Below are 10850 nucleotides of genomic sequence, written 5' to 3'. Positions count from 1 at the left end.
GTCTTTTGCCGCTGCAAAACAAAGTAGGGTTTCTTTTTCTTTTCTTTTCTTTTTTACTCTTCCTGAAAGGATAAACTATGTTTTTCATGTTTAAAGCAAGCGCAAATCTCGGCTTGTTATCTATTTACATCGAACATTTTTACGCTGCCTCTCTAGGAACTTGCCAACGTAGCTTACAAAGTGAAAACAATAAAAACAAAAGCTGTAATTTCAAATCCAGCATTTAAAGAGGATATGCCAAGTCCAGCATAAAAACAGATTAGAGGTAGCAAACCTTCATTACTTGCAGACATAAGAACAGAAGAAGAATGTAAGAAGAGCCCTGTCCATCTTACGGAGGAGAAGTCGATCTGTGGCTACCAATCTTGATCCTCCTTGATCTCAGATTGCAAATGCCTGAGCAGACCAGGTGCTCGGGAGCAGCAGCAGCAGCCGCAGAAGGCCATTGCTTTCACCTCCTGCCTGTGAGCTCCCAAAGGCACCTGGTGGGCCACTGCGAGTAGCAGAATGCTGGACTAGATGGACTCTGGTCTGATCCAGCAGGCTAGTTCTTATGTTCTTATGTTCATCTAGTCCAGCATCCCATTTCACTCAGTGGCCAGTCAGTTCCTCTGGAGCATAGGTGTCAAACTCACGACCCTCCAGATGTTATGAGCTACAGTTCCCATAATCCCCTGCCAGCATGATGCTGGCAGGGGATGATGGGAACTGTAGTCCATAATATCTGGAGGGCTGCAAGTTTGACACCTGTGCTCTGGAGGGTCAGCAAGTGGGCATAGATGCCAAGGCTAGATGCCAACGCTTTCCTCTAATGTTGGCTCCAACACTGCCATTCAGAGGTTAGCAACCTCTAAACATGGAGGCTAGTCCGTTCGCCAAATTGGTCTGGTCTGTTCCTTCAGTGGTTGAGGAATTAGCTGGAAATCATCCAACTCTAGGTGATTTGTGCAGAATGGTCCACTGTTATTACAAAACTTTAAGAACATGAGAACAAGGCAGCTGCATCAGACCAGAGTCCATCTAGTCCAGCTCTCTGCTACTTGCAGTGGCCCACCAGGTGCCTTTGGGAGCTCACATGCAGGAGGTGAAAGCAATGGCCTTCTGCGGCTGTTGCTCCCGAGCACCTGGTCTGCTATTTGCAATCTGAGATCAAGGAGGATCAAGATTGGTAGCCAGAGATCGACTTCTCCTCCATAAATCTGTCCAAGCCCCTTTGAAAGCTATCCAGGTGAGTGGCCATCACCCCCTCCTGTGGCAGCATATTCCAAACACCAATCCCACGTTGCGTGAAGAAGTGTCTCCTTTTTATTAGTCCTAATTCTTCCCCCCAGCATTTTCAATGAATGCCCCCTGGTTCCAGTATTTTGAATTAGATAACTTTGAATTAGATTAACCTTTGTCCTGATCCACCCAGATTTCCTTAACACACTCATGAAACCCCTTCCTGTTGTTTATGGTAGGACTGTGATTAATGTGTATTCTAGCAAACGGTTTAGCTCAGCGTCCCCCCAAATGGTGTTGCCCACAGACTCCTTTTTAAAAAGTGGGTGGGGGCCAGGTGGGTCTCTTTCCCAGCGAGGCCTCCGATTGGTCACCGGAGATCTCGTTGGGTGTGCAGATGAAAATAATTTTCGTTCGGCACCAACTTCAGCCAGTATCAGCTTGATTCTCACGGTTTCACCAGCCCCGGGTATTTCTCGTCACCCACCTTCTCCCCAGCGCCTAGAGTTCCTCTGGGTGGGTGTCGGGCTCCACCTCCCAGAGCGGCCATTTTGAAGCTGCGCTCACCACCCTGTGTCAGAACCCCCAAGGTGCCCATGTAACCTCTATCTGTGGGTTCGGGGGGGGGGGGGGGCAGAACTTGGAATGAGTTTAAACAACACATTTTAAAACAAAATGGTTTACTTTCTTAACATAGAACATCAACATTTAACATCACACTTCAAGGTCCTGTTCAGGTTGCATTTTCAATTCCTTATATTTACAGTCTTCTGATACTGCCAAGTCCAATTCTTCTTTGCAAGTGGGTTGGCTCCTGAAGACTCCCAGGGCTTGATGAACAGGATTCAACATGATGAAGGTTTCCAGGAGACCTCTCACCCATTACAAGCACAAAAACCCTTAACAAGGTGTTAAGGGCTTATAGAAATCAAGGTCCGAGTCTGGTAGCCTTGTCTCCTCCAAAGAGCTCTGCAGCCTTCTGCTGCTGTGAGTCTCCACCCCTTTCTGGGTCAACCCATTCTGAGCATGGGGGTTACACCCACAGACCCAAAAAGTTTGACAACCGCCAATTTAGTTGTCACTTACTCCCACTTGTTTGAAAGCTGTGGGCAATGCATCTTGCTGATGCTGCTACGTGCAGGGAAATCCTCAGCCTGTCCAGTCCTTCAGACCCTACTGTGTATTCTCAGTGGCGTTCCCAGAATATTGGTGCCACCACTGGTCAGGCTATGCAGATCCCTTGTTCTCGCCCAGTTGGCCAGACTGTGTCTGAGGATGTCCACATAGTGGGTGAGGTTTGCCTGCCCTTCTGTCATCACCCACGCCCCAAACCCCGTCCACACTGAAAATTAGTATTTTAGTGAAGAAGACTAGGCTAGGAGCCAGCGTGGTGTGGTGGTTAAGAGCAGGTGGATTCTAATCTGGAGAACTGGGTTTGATTCCCCACTCCTCCACCTGAGTGGCAGAGGCTTATCTGGGGAACCAGAGGTGTTTCCGCACTCCTACATTCCTGCTGGGTGACCTTGGGCCAGTCACAGTTCTCTCGGAACTCTCTCAGCCCCACCTTCCTCACAAGGTGTCTGTTGTGGGGAGAGGAAGGGAAAGGAGCTTGTAAGCCACCTTGAGTCTCCTTACAGGAAAGAAAGGCGGGGTATAAATCCAAACTCTTATTCTTTCTCCTTGGGATCTAGCTTTCTACATGCAGGGATTTTGCTTGTACACACCTGAATGGATGAGCCCACTTTTCAGATGAACGTGCCCCCTCCCATCAGCCTGAACATCGGACGCTGGGCGACTCCAGAGCATTCTTCTCTCAAAGCCTGCCTCGGTTTCCCTTCCGGCTCTTCCGCCCTGTCTACACTCGGATGCCTGAAATTCTCCTTCCCCCTCCTTCCCCCCCATTTTTAAATCCCCTTCCACGGTTCCCCTCCTGACTGCTTTAATCCTCCGGCCTTAATGCTTTGGCGTTTTGACAGCAGCTACTTTGTCCAGCTTTAGCGAGATATCGATTTTCCTTTTCAACCTCCGAGGCCCCTGCACTGCCTTCCTTTTCAGGGAAAAAAACCCCTACCTTCTTTAACGTGGCTTCTTTATCACCAGCTTTTAGGCAGAGGTGATCCAAGCCTTCCTATCCCCCCACCCACCTCCCTCCTGTGTAGGCGAGCAGGTCCGCGCTTTTACAGCTTGGCCTCCCCCTCTGACCCCCTCTTTGGCAAGTCACGTTTGGCAAATTGTACTCGTAAATTGAAGAAGGGAGGGAAATTAACCCGGCTTAACCTGCGGGGGTTTTTTGACAGCCCCCCAGAGAGTCCAGAATAAAGACACAGCACTGAGTATAACAACATTTCATGCCAGGCCAGTTTGGCGCAGTTAATCCTGGGCTTTTACTGTCTGGGGCGAGCGGCGGATTCTGACGGAGAGGGATGGAGAGCCGGCACCTTCCCCCCCGCCCCCCCCCCACCATAACGCCGTATTCTCTTTTTATTCCCAGCATTTACTGGTTGCTTCGTGCACATGAAAGAAATAAAATCCAGACGAGAGGGAGTATCAGTCTGATACTTATGTTCCTGGTGAGTCACATTTCTTCAGAGTGGCTCGAGAGAGAATTACCTCCGTGGCGCGTATGCACACATTTTTATCCTCCTACTGTGCCATACCGACCCGGAGTGCCCGGACTAGCCTCAGATCTCAGAACCTAAGCAGGGACCGTCCGTTGTGGTTCGTATTTGGATGGGAGTCTTCCAAGGAAATCCAGGGTCCCTACTCAGAAGTAAAGGTAGTCCCCAGTGGAAGCACTGGGTCACGGGGGTCAAATCCCCACTACCGTCTTAGCCAGGTTTCAGAACACAAACTAACCAGGTTTGAGGGACGACCTCCCCATGGCTTGCGTGGCAGATTCCGCTTCTGGCGCTCGTTCTCCCCGTTAATCCGCGTTCCGGCAAGACCTGGTTGCAAGTGGCATAGACCCCATTAACACGGTTTAGAGCTGATCCAAGGGGAGGGATGAGGGTTGAAACCCTGACTCGTTTCCCGCCCTGGACTGTGACGCGGAATTCGGGCAACCAATCAGTGCTGCGATGCACACGCGTACTTTGCTTGGTTTCGTTTAAAACACCATCGACCCAGCAGAAGGGGACACAAACATTAAACAGTCAAAATACGTAACTTTAAATGCGTTAATGGTTTACGCAGGTAACGGTAACTGTTGGCACAGTTGGCAGTTAAACGTTAAACTTTTACACGCTGGTTTTTTCGATCACGCCCCTACAAGGTACATTTCCGCAGTGGGAAAAGGTCCCGCCCCATCAAGGCACGCCAGCCAATCAGGGGAGACCGGCGAAGTGAGCTCGCCTGGTAGTGGGGATTGCTAAGAGTTCTGCATCGGGGTGTGTCTGCTGTGTGCTCGCTGCGGTGGGGAGGGAGAAACTCCGATGGAGAGGACACGGTTTCACAATGAACAGGTTTGGATCTGTGTGCAAATTTCAAGTGGGGATTCTACCGGGGTGACCCATGGGATGACATCATATCATTGCATTTGCTAGACAGAAGAAAAAAAGTTTGGATTTATCCCCCACTTTTCTCTCCTGTAAGGAGACTCGGCTTACAAGCTCCGTTCCCTTCCTCTCCCCACAACACACCTTGTGAGGCAGGTGGGGCTGAGAGAGTTCTGAGAGAACTGTGACTGGCCCAAGATCACCCAGAAGGAATGTAGGAGTGCGGAAACACATCTGGTTCACCTGATAAGTGTCAGCCACTCAGGTGGAGGAGTGGGGAATCAAACCCGGTTCTCCAGATTAGAATCCACCTGCTCTTAACCACTAGACCCCGCAGAATATATTTAGTTGGTGGTTTGCCATTTGCCTTCCCCAGTCGTCTGTGCTTTATCCCCAGCAAGCTGGTACTCCTTTTACCGACCTCGGAAGGATGGAAGGCTGAGTCAACCTTGAGCCGGCCACGTGAAACCGACTTCCGTCGGGATCAAACTCAGGTTGTGAGCAGAGCGTGGACTGCAGTACTGCAGGTTCCCCAATCTGTGTCACGGGGCTTTCTTGCTCAGAGGTTGGGAAACCGCCTCTGTTCATCTCTCACCTTTGTTCTCCAGCTTGGTGTAGTGCAGGGGTGTCAAAGGCCCCTTCCGCGCACGCAAAATAATGTGTTTTCAAACCACTTTCACAACTGTTTGCAAGTGGATTTTGCCGTTCCGCACAGCTTCAAAGAGCACTGAAAGCAGTTTGAAAGTGCATTATTCTGCACGTGTGGAAGGAGCCAAACTCGCCGCCCTCCAGATGTTCATGAACTACAATTCCCATCAATCCCTCCCGACATGAGCGTTGGCTACACTGGCAAGGGCTGATGGGAATTTTAGTTCATGAACATCTGGAGGGCCGCGAGTTTGACACCTGTGGTGTAGTGGTTAAGAATGGCAGACTCTAATCCAGTGAACTGGATTTGTTTCCCTGCTCCTGAGCATGGAGGTTTCCTTTAGTCACTGTGTCTTAACCTGTCTTAACCACTGTGTATGGTTCTCCAGTTGCACAGTGGCAGATAGGAAGGCGCTCCAAAGGGTGATCGCTACTGCACAGAGGATTATCGGCTGCCCTCTCCCCTCCTTGGAAGAACTCTATAATTCCCGAAGCCTAAAGAAAGCCCAACATATTCCGAGAGACCCGTCTCATCCAGCACACTCTCTTTTTGAACTGTTGCCATCCGGCAGACGATACAGGCCTATCAAAACTAGGACAAAGAGGCTTAGAGACAGCTTCTCCTCTAGAGCTGTGGCGATGCTGAACTCCGCGGCTTCGTGTTGATGTGTGTGGGGCTGTGTAGGGATGGGTGGAGGAAGGGGAAAGGGAGGATGGGGTATGAGTCTGAAATTGTGGGCATCGAGGAATGCTGCTGTACATTTTGTTGTGCGTGCACAATGACAATAAAATGCTTATGCTTATTCTTGTTTCCTATCTTCAGAGGTATGTCATGGTAAGTTGACAGAGAAACACATTAGGAGCAAGAGGTACCAGACCACGGCCACACGGCCGGGAAACCCACAATTGCCAGTACTAAGCAGATGGCTCCAATCAAACCAAGAAACAAAAACCTGCAAGCTGGGCGAAAACAAAGCCACGGAACCAGGAAGCGTGCCGTTCCCGACGAGGACGGTTGATGAACCACAGTCAAACGAACTTTCCTGAGCCAGCCCGGCTTTGCAAATGTAATTATTTGGACAGAATTATCCCCATGACTTAATACAATGCCTCAAAGTTTTCCAGCGAGGTTAATTAGATCCCCCCGTTCAAAACCTATCTGCTCTCAACCGACTTTTAATACGAGGCGACGCAGCTTTCTCTATTTGACCTAATGGTATGATTAGCGTGCAGCTATCGGCCCCGCGAGGATAACCATGGCGCTGAATCCGCCCCCCTCCGGGCAGCAAATGTTTAATGCAAATCAGAGTCAACGTCCTCTGCCCGTTTCCTTTCTGCTTCCGGGCTGATTGCACGAAATGGTGGGATGTACGGTCCACGGTCCGGCACAGAACAGCGGTGGAGGCAGGACTCCTCTTTATGTCCTGACATTCTCAGAGGAAAGGCTACGACTTCAGATGTGGCCAGAATGGAGAGGTGCAGAGGAGAGCAATGAGGTTGCCCTGATATAAAGCCGTGGTGCGACCACACTTGGAGTCCTGTGTTCAGTTCTGGTCACCGCATCTCAAAAAGGATATCAAAGAGATAGAAAAAGTGCAGAGAAGGGCAACGAGGATGATTGAGGGACTGGAGCACCTTCCTTATGAGGAGAGGCTGCAGCGTTTGGGACTCTTTCGTTTGGAGAGGAGACGGCTGAGGGGGGATATGATTGAAGTCTATAAAATTATGCATGGGGTAGAAAATGTGGACAGAGAGGAATTTTTCTCTCTTTCTCACAATACTAGAACCAGGAGGCATTCATTGAAAATGCTGGGGGGAAGAATTAGGACTAATAAAAGGAAACACTTCTTCACGCAACGTGTGATTGGTGTTTGGAATATGCTGCCACAGGAGGTGATAATGGCGACTAACACAGATGGCTTTAAAAAGGAAGCACGTTCAGAACTATGGAGGAGAACTCAGAATCGCTGGCGCAATCCTGAATAAACAGCGGTCTCTGATTGCAAATGCCTTAACAGACCAGGTGATCGGGAGCAACAGCCGCAGAAGGCCATTGCTTTCACCTCCTGCAGGTGAGCTCCCAAAGGCACCTGGTGGGCCACTGCGAGTAGCAGAGAGCTGGACTAGATGGACTCTGGTCTGATCCAGCAGGCTAGTTCTTATGTTCTTATGAGGATGACTAGGGCCTGAAGACCAAGGGCTAAAAGCAAAGGCTGAAGGATCCGGGAATATTCAGTCTGGAGAAGAGGAGGTTGAGGGGGACGTGATTGCTCCCTCTAAGTGTTTGAAGGGCTGTCACTTAGGCTCATTCCACACATGCAGAATAATGCACTTTCAAACTGCTTTGGGCGTCTTAGTTGATAGTTCCCTGGGAATGTCCACTCAGTGCATGGCAGCTGTGAAAAAGGCAAACTCTATGCTGGGGATCATTAGGAAAGGAGTCGATAATAAAACTGCAAAGATTGTCATGCCCTTATATAAAGCTGTGGTGCGACCGCACTTGGAGTCCTGTGTCCAGTTCTGGTCGCCGCATCTCAAAAAGGATATCGAAGAGATAGAAAAAGTGCAGAGAAGGGCAATGAGGATGATTGAAGGATTGGAGCACCTTCCTTATGAGGAGAGGCTGCAGCGTTTGGGACTCTTTAGTTTGGACAGGAGGCGGCTGAGGGGCTTAAAATCTCCTTGCCCTTCCCCCCTCACAAAAAAAAAGTTTTTGGTCGTGGTGGGGGAGGGGCGGGGCGGGGGGAACTCAGATTTTGCACTGGGCTACATATTTCCTAGACCCCCCTCTGCCAGGCTGAGCCCAGTGTTCAAGTGTGGCCTCTGCATCTGAAGCCCACCTGGACTAAGAAGGTGGAGGCTTCAGTTTACAGATGGACCTGTTTTGGAAAGGGCAGAGTTCTTAATGGGGAGAGGGCCTGGTGGCTGAGGGCGCCCCCTTCAAGTGGCACCCAAGACACCTGCCCTGCCTGCCCCGCTCTATATGCCTCTGGGTGGAACGAATCCACAAGGGATCCTCTTATTTGGAAAACCACATCAAAACAGTACCAATTTATACCCACAGTCCAGAAGAAGAAGAAGAAGAAGAAGAAGAAGAAGAAGAAGAAGAAGAAGAAGAAGAAGAAGAAGAAGAAGAAGAAGAAGAAGAAGAAGAAGAAGAAGAAGAAGAAGAAGAGGAGGAGGAGGAGGAGGAAGAAGAAGAAGAAGAAGAGGAAGAAGAGGAGGAGGAGGAGGAGTTTGGATTTATATCCCCCCTTTCTCTCCTACAGGAGACTCAAAGGGACTTACAACCTCCTTGCCCTTCCCCCCTCACAACAAACACCCTGTGAGGTGGGGTGGGGCTGAGAGAGCTCCGAGAAGCTGTGACTAGCCCAAGGTCACCCAGCTGGCGCGTGTGGGAGGAGTGCACAGGTTAATCTGAATTCCCCAGATCACCCTCCACAGCTCAGGCGGCAGAGCTGGGAATCAAACCCGGTTCCTCCAGATTAGATACACGAGCTCTCAACCTCCTACGCCACTGCTGCTCCCCCCTCTAGCATTAGATGAATGCTAGAGGATTTCGAGCCCCCTGCCCTTTTCGCAGCGCACAAGTTTCCGTGGAAGACTTTGCCACCAGAGGGTACAGCAGGTCACACGGCACCAACGGACTTACCAAAGTATTCCTGCGAAGGGGGGTTCTCCATGTCATACAACATCTTCTTGGTCAGGTGCTCCAGCTCATCCTCCGGTCTTAATACAGGAGCGTTTGGTGGAGGATTGGGGCCGGCCTGCCCACCCTGGAGAAGAGAAGAACGGGCAAATTACAATGTCTGCAAGTTGAACATGGAAAAGAACATAGCAGACAGGTGGCTCGTATGGAGGGGTGGGGTATCAAACCCAGTTCTCCAGATCAGAGGCTGCCGTTCTTAACTGCCGTTCTTAACCGCCATGGTATCAACTTCTCAAATTAAAAATTTACTCAATAGGTTTATTGCTTGAAGATCTCTGTATGCTGACACCCAGAGAGATTTTCCGAACCTTAAAAAGTAAACTTCTAGAACAGGAATATCATATCTAGTTGGGGCAAGCAAATAAATCATGCTCACCCCTCTCTGTCGGAATAATACCGGAAAAGGGGCACATAGCCAAATATCTTGAATTATTAACTGAACCCCAACAGAGATGGATTATCACAAGGGCCGGATCCAATACCTTCCCATCGGCCATTACAAAGGGTCGCTACTTATCCATCTCTCTCCAGGATCGGGTTTGTCCACACTGTAAAAATCAAGTGGAGACTCTTGCTCACAGTATTCTTGACTGTCCAAGATATGTGGGCATCAGGAATTTCTCCCCCAGGCTGGCCCTGGACAAATCTGAAAGTGACTTTGACTGTTCTGTTGTGGAGCTTCTGTTAAACAACACAGATGTCATGCTCTTGGAAAAAGTAGCAAAATTTCTTTTACAAGTGACCGAACTTTCTAAGTAATGTATACTGCTATATACAGTCTTCCTGTCTGCGCTTTGAATGTACTCTTGATTTGTATTTCAAAAATGTCTGGCAACGCTCTAGAACCTATTTTTAAATGCCAAATAAAGGTTGTTGTTGTTGTTGTTGTTGTTGTTGAGTAACAGACTGTTAACATGACATATTGGTTCAAACTGGCCTAAACTCCAATATTCTCTGTAGTGGGCAAGGGGAGAATTAAGCAAAATTATAGCTTTTAGGTATTTCTGCTTCGTCGCTTCTGCTCTCTTTGTCCCTGCTTCTGCTATTGGCTCAGCTCTACTTCTGTAAAAAAACAAAACAAACACCACTGGCTGTCTCCTTACATCGACAGGACATCCTAGCCTACAGGTGTCAAACTCGCGGCCCTCCAGATGTTATGGACTACAGTTCCCATCATCCCCTGCCGGCATCATGCTGGCAGGGGCTGATGGGAACTGTAGTCCATAACATCTGGAGGGCTGCTAGTTTGACACCTGTGTCCTAGCCCAGGGGTCTGCAACCTTTTACGCTCAAAGAGCCGTTTGGACCCATTTTCCACGGAAAAGAAAACACAGAGCCGCAAATCCTTTTTTACAATTAAAATGAAGATAACACTGTGTATTTTGGTTTTTTACCTTTACGCTTTGTATAAAACAATTATAGTGTGTTGCTTATGAAATCCATGAAGTGCTACAGAGAAAAATATTTTTATTTATGTAAAGAACACATTTTTAACATTTTGAACTTTTTAAAGAAAATAACTAAAAATTAACAAAAAATACACCACCCCCTCCCCTCCCAAACGACGGACGGACACCCCCCCCCACACACACATGGATCCCAGCCAAGAAGGCTGCCTTGCGCCTGCCCTGCCCCCGGCTGCTCTGGGGGTGTTTGGCCTGCTCGACGGGCAGCGGCGGCTTCTGCAGCCCTCCTTCCCTCCATGGCAGAGTTGAGAGTTCCCCAGCTCTGCCATGGCGGGAAAGAGGCTGCAGAAGCCGCCGCTGCCCCTCGTGTGG

This window comes from Sphaerodactylus townsendi, linkage group LG08 (genome assembly GCF_021028975.2).
Source record: "Sphaerodactylus townsendi isolate TG3544 linkage group LG08, MPM_Stown_v2.3, whole genome shotgun sequence".
In the NCBI taxonomy this organism is placed as follows: Eukaryota; Metazoa; Chordata; class Lepidosauria; order Squamata; family Sphaerodactylidae; genus Sphaerodactylus; species Sphaerodactylus townsendi.
The sequence above is the reverse complement of the archived record's forward strand: the minus strand, read 5'-3'. Positions refer to the sequence as shown.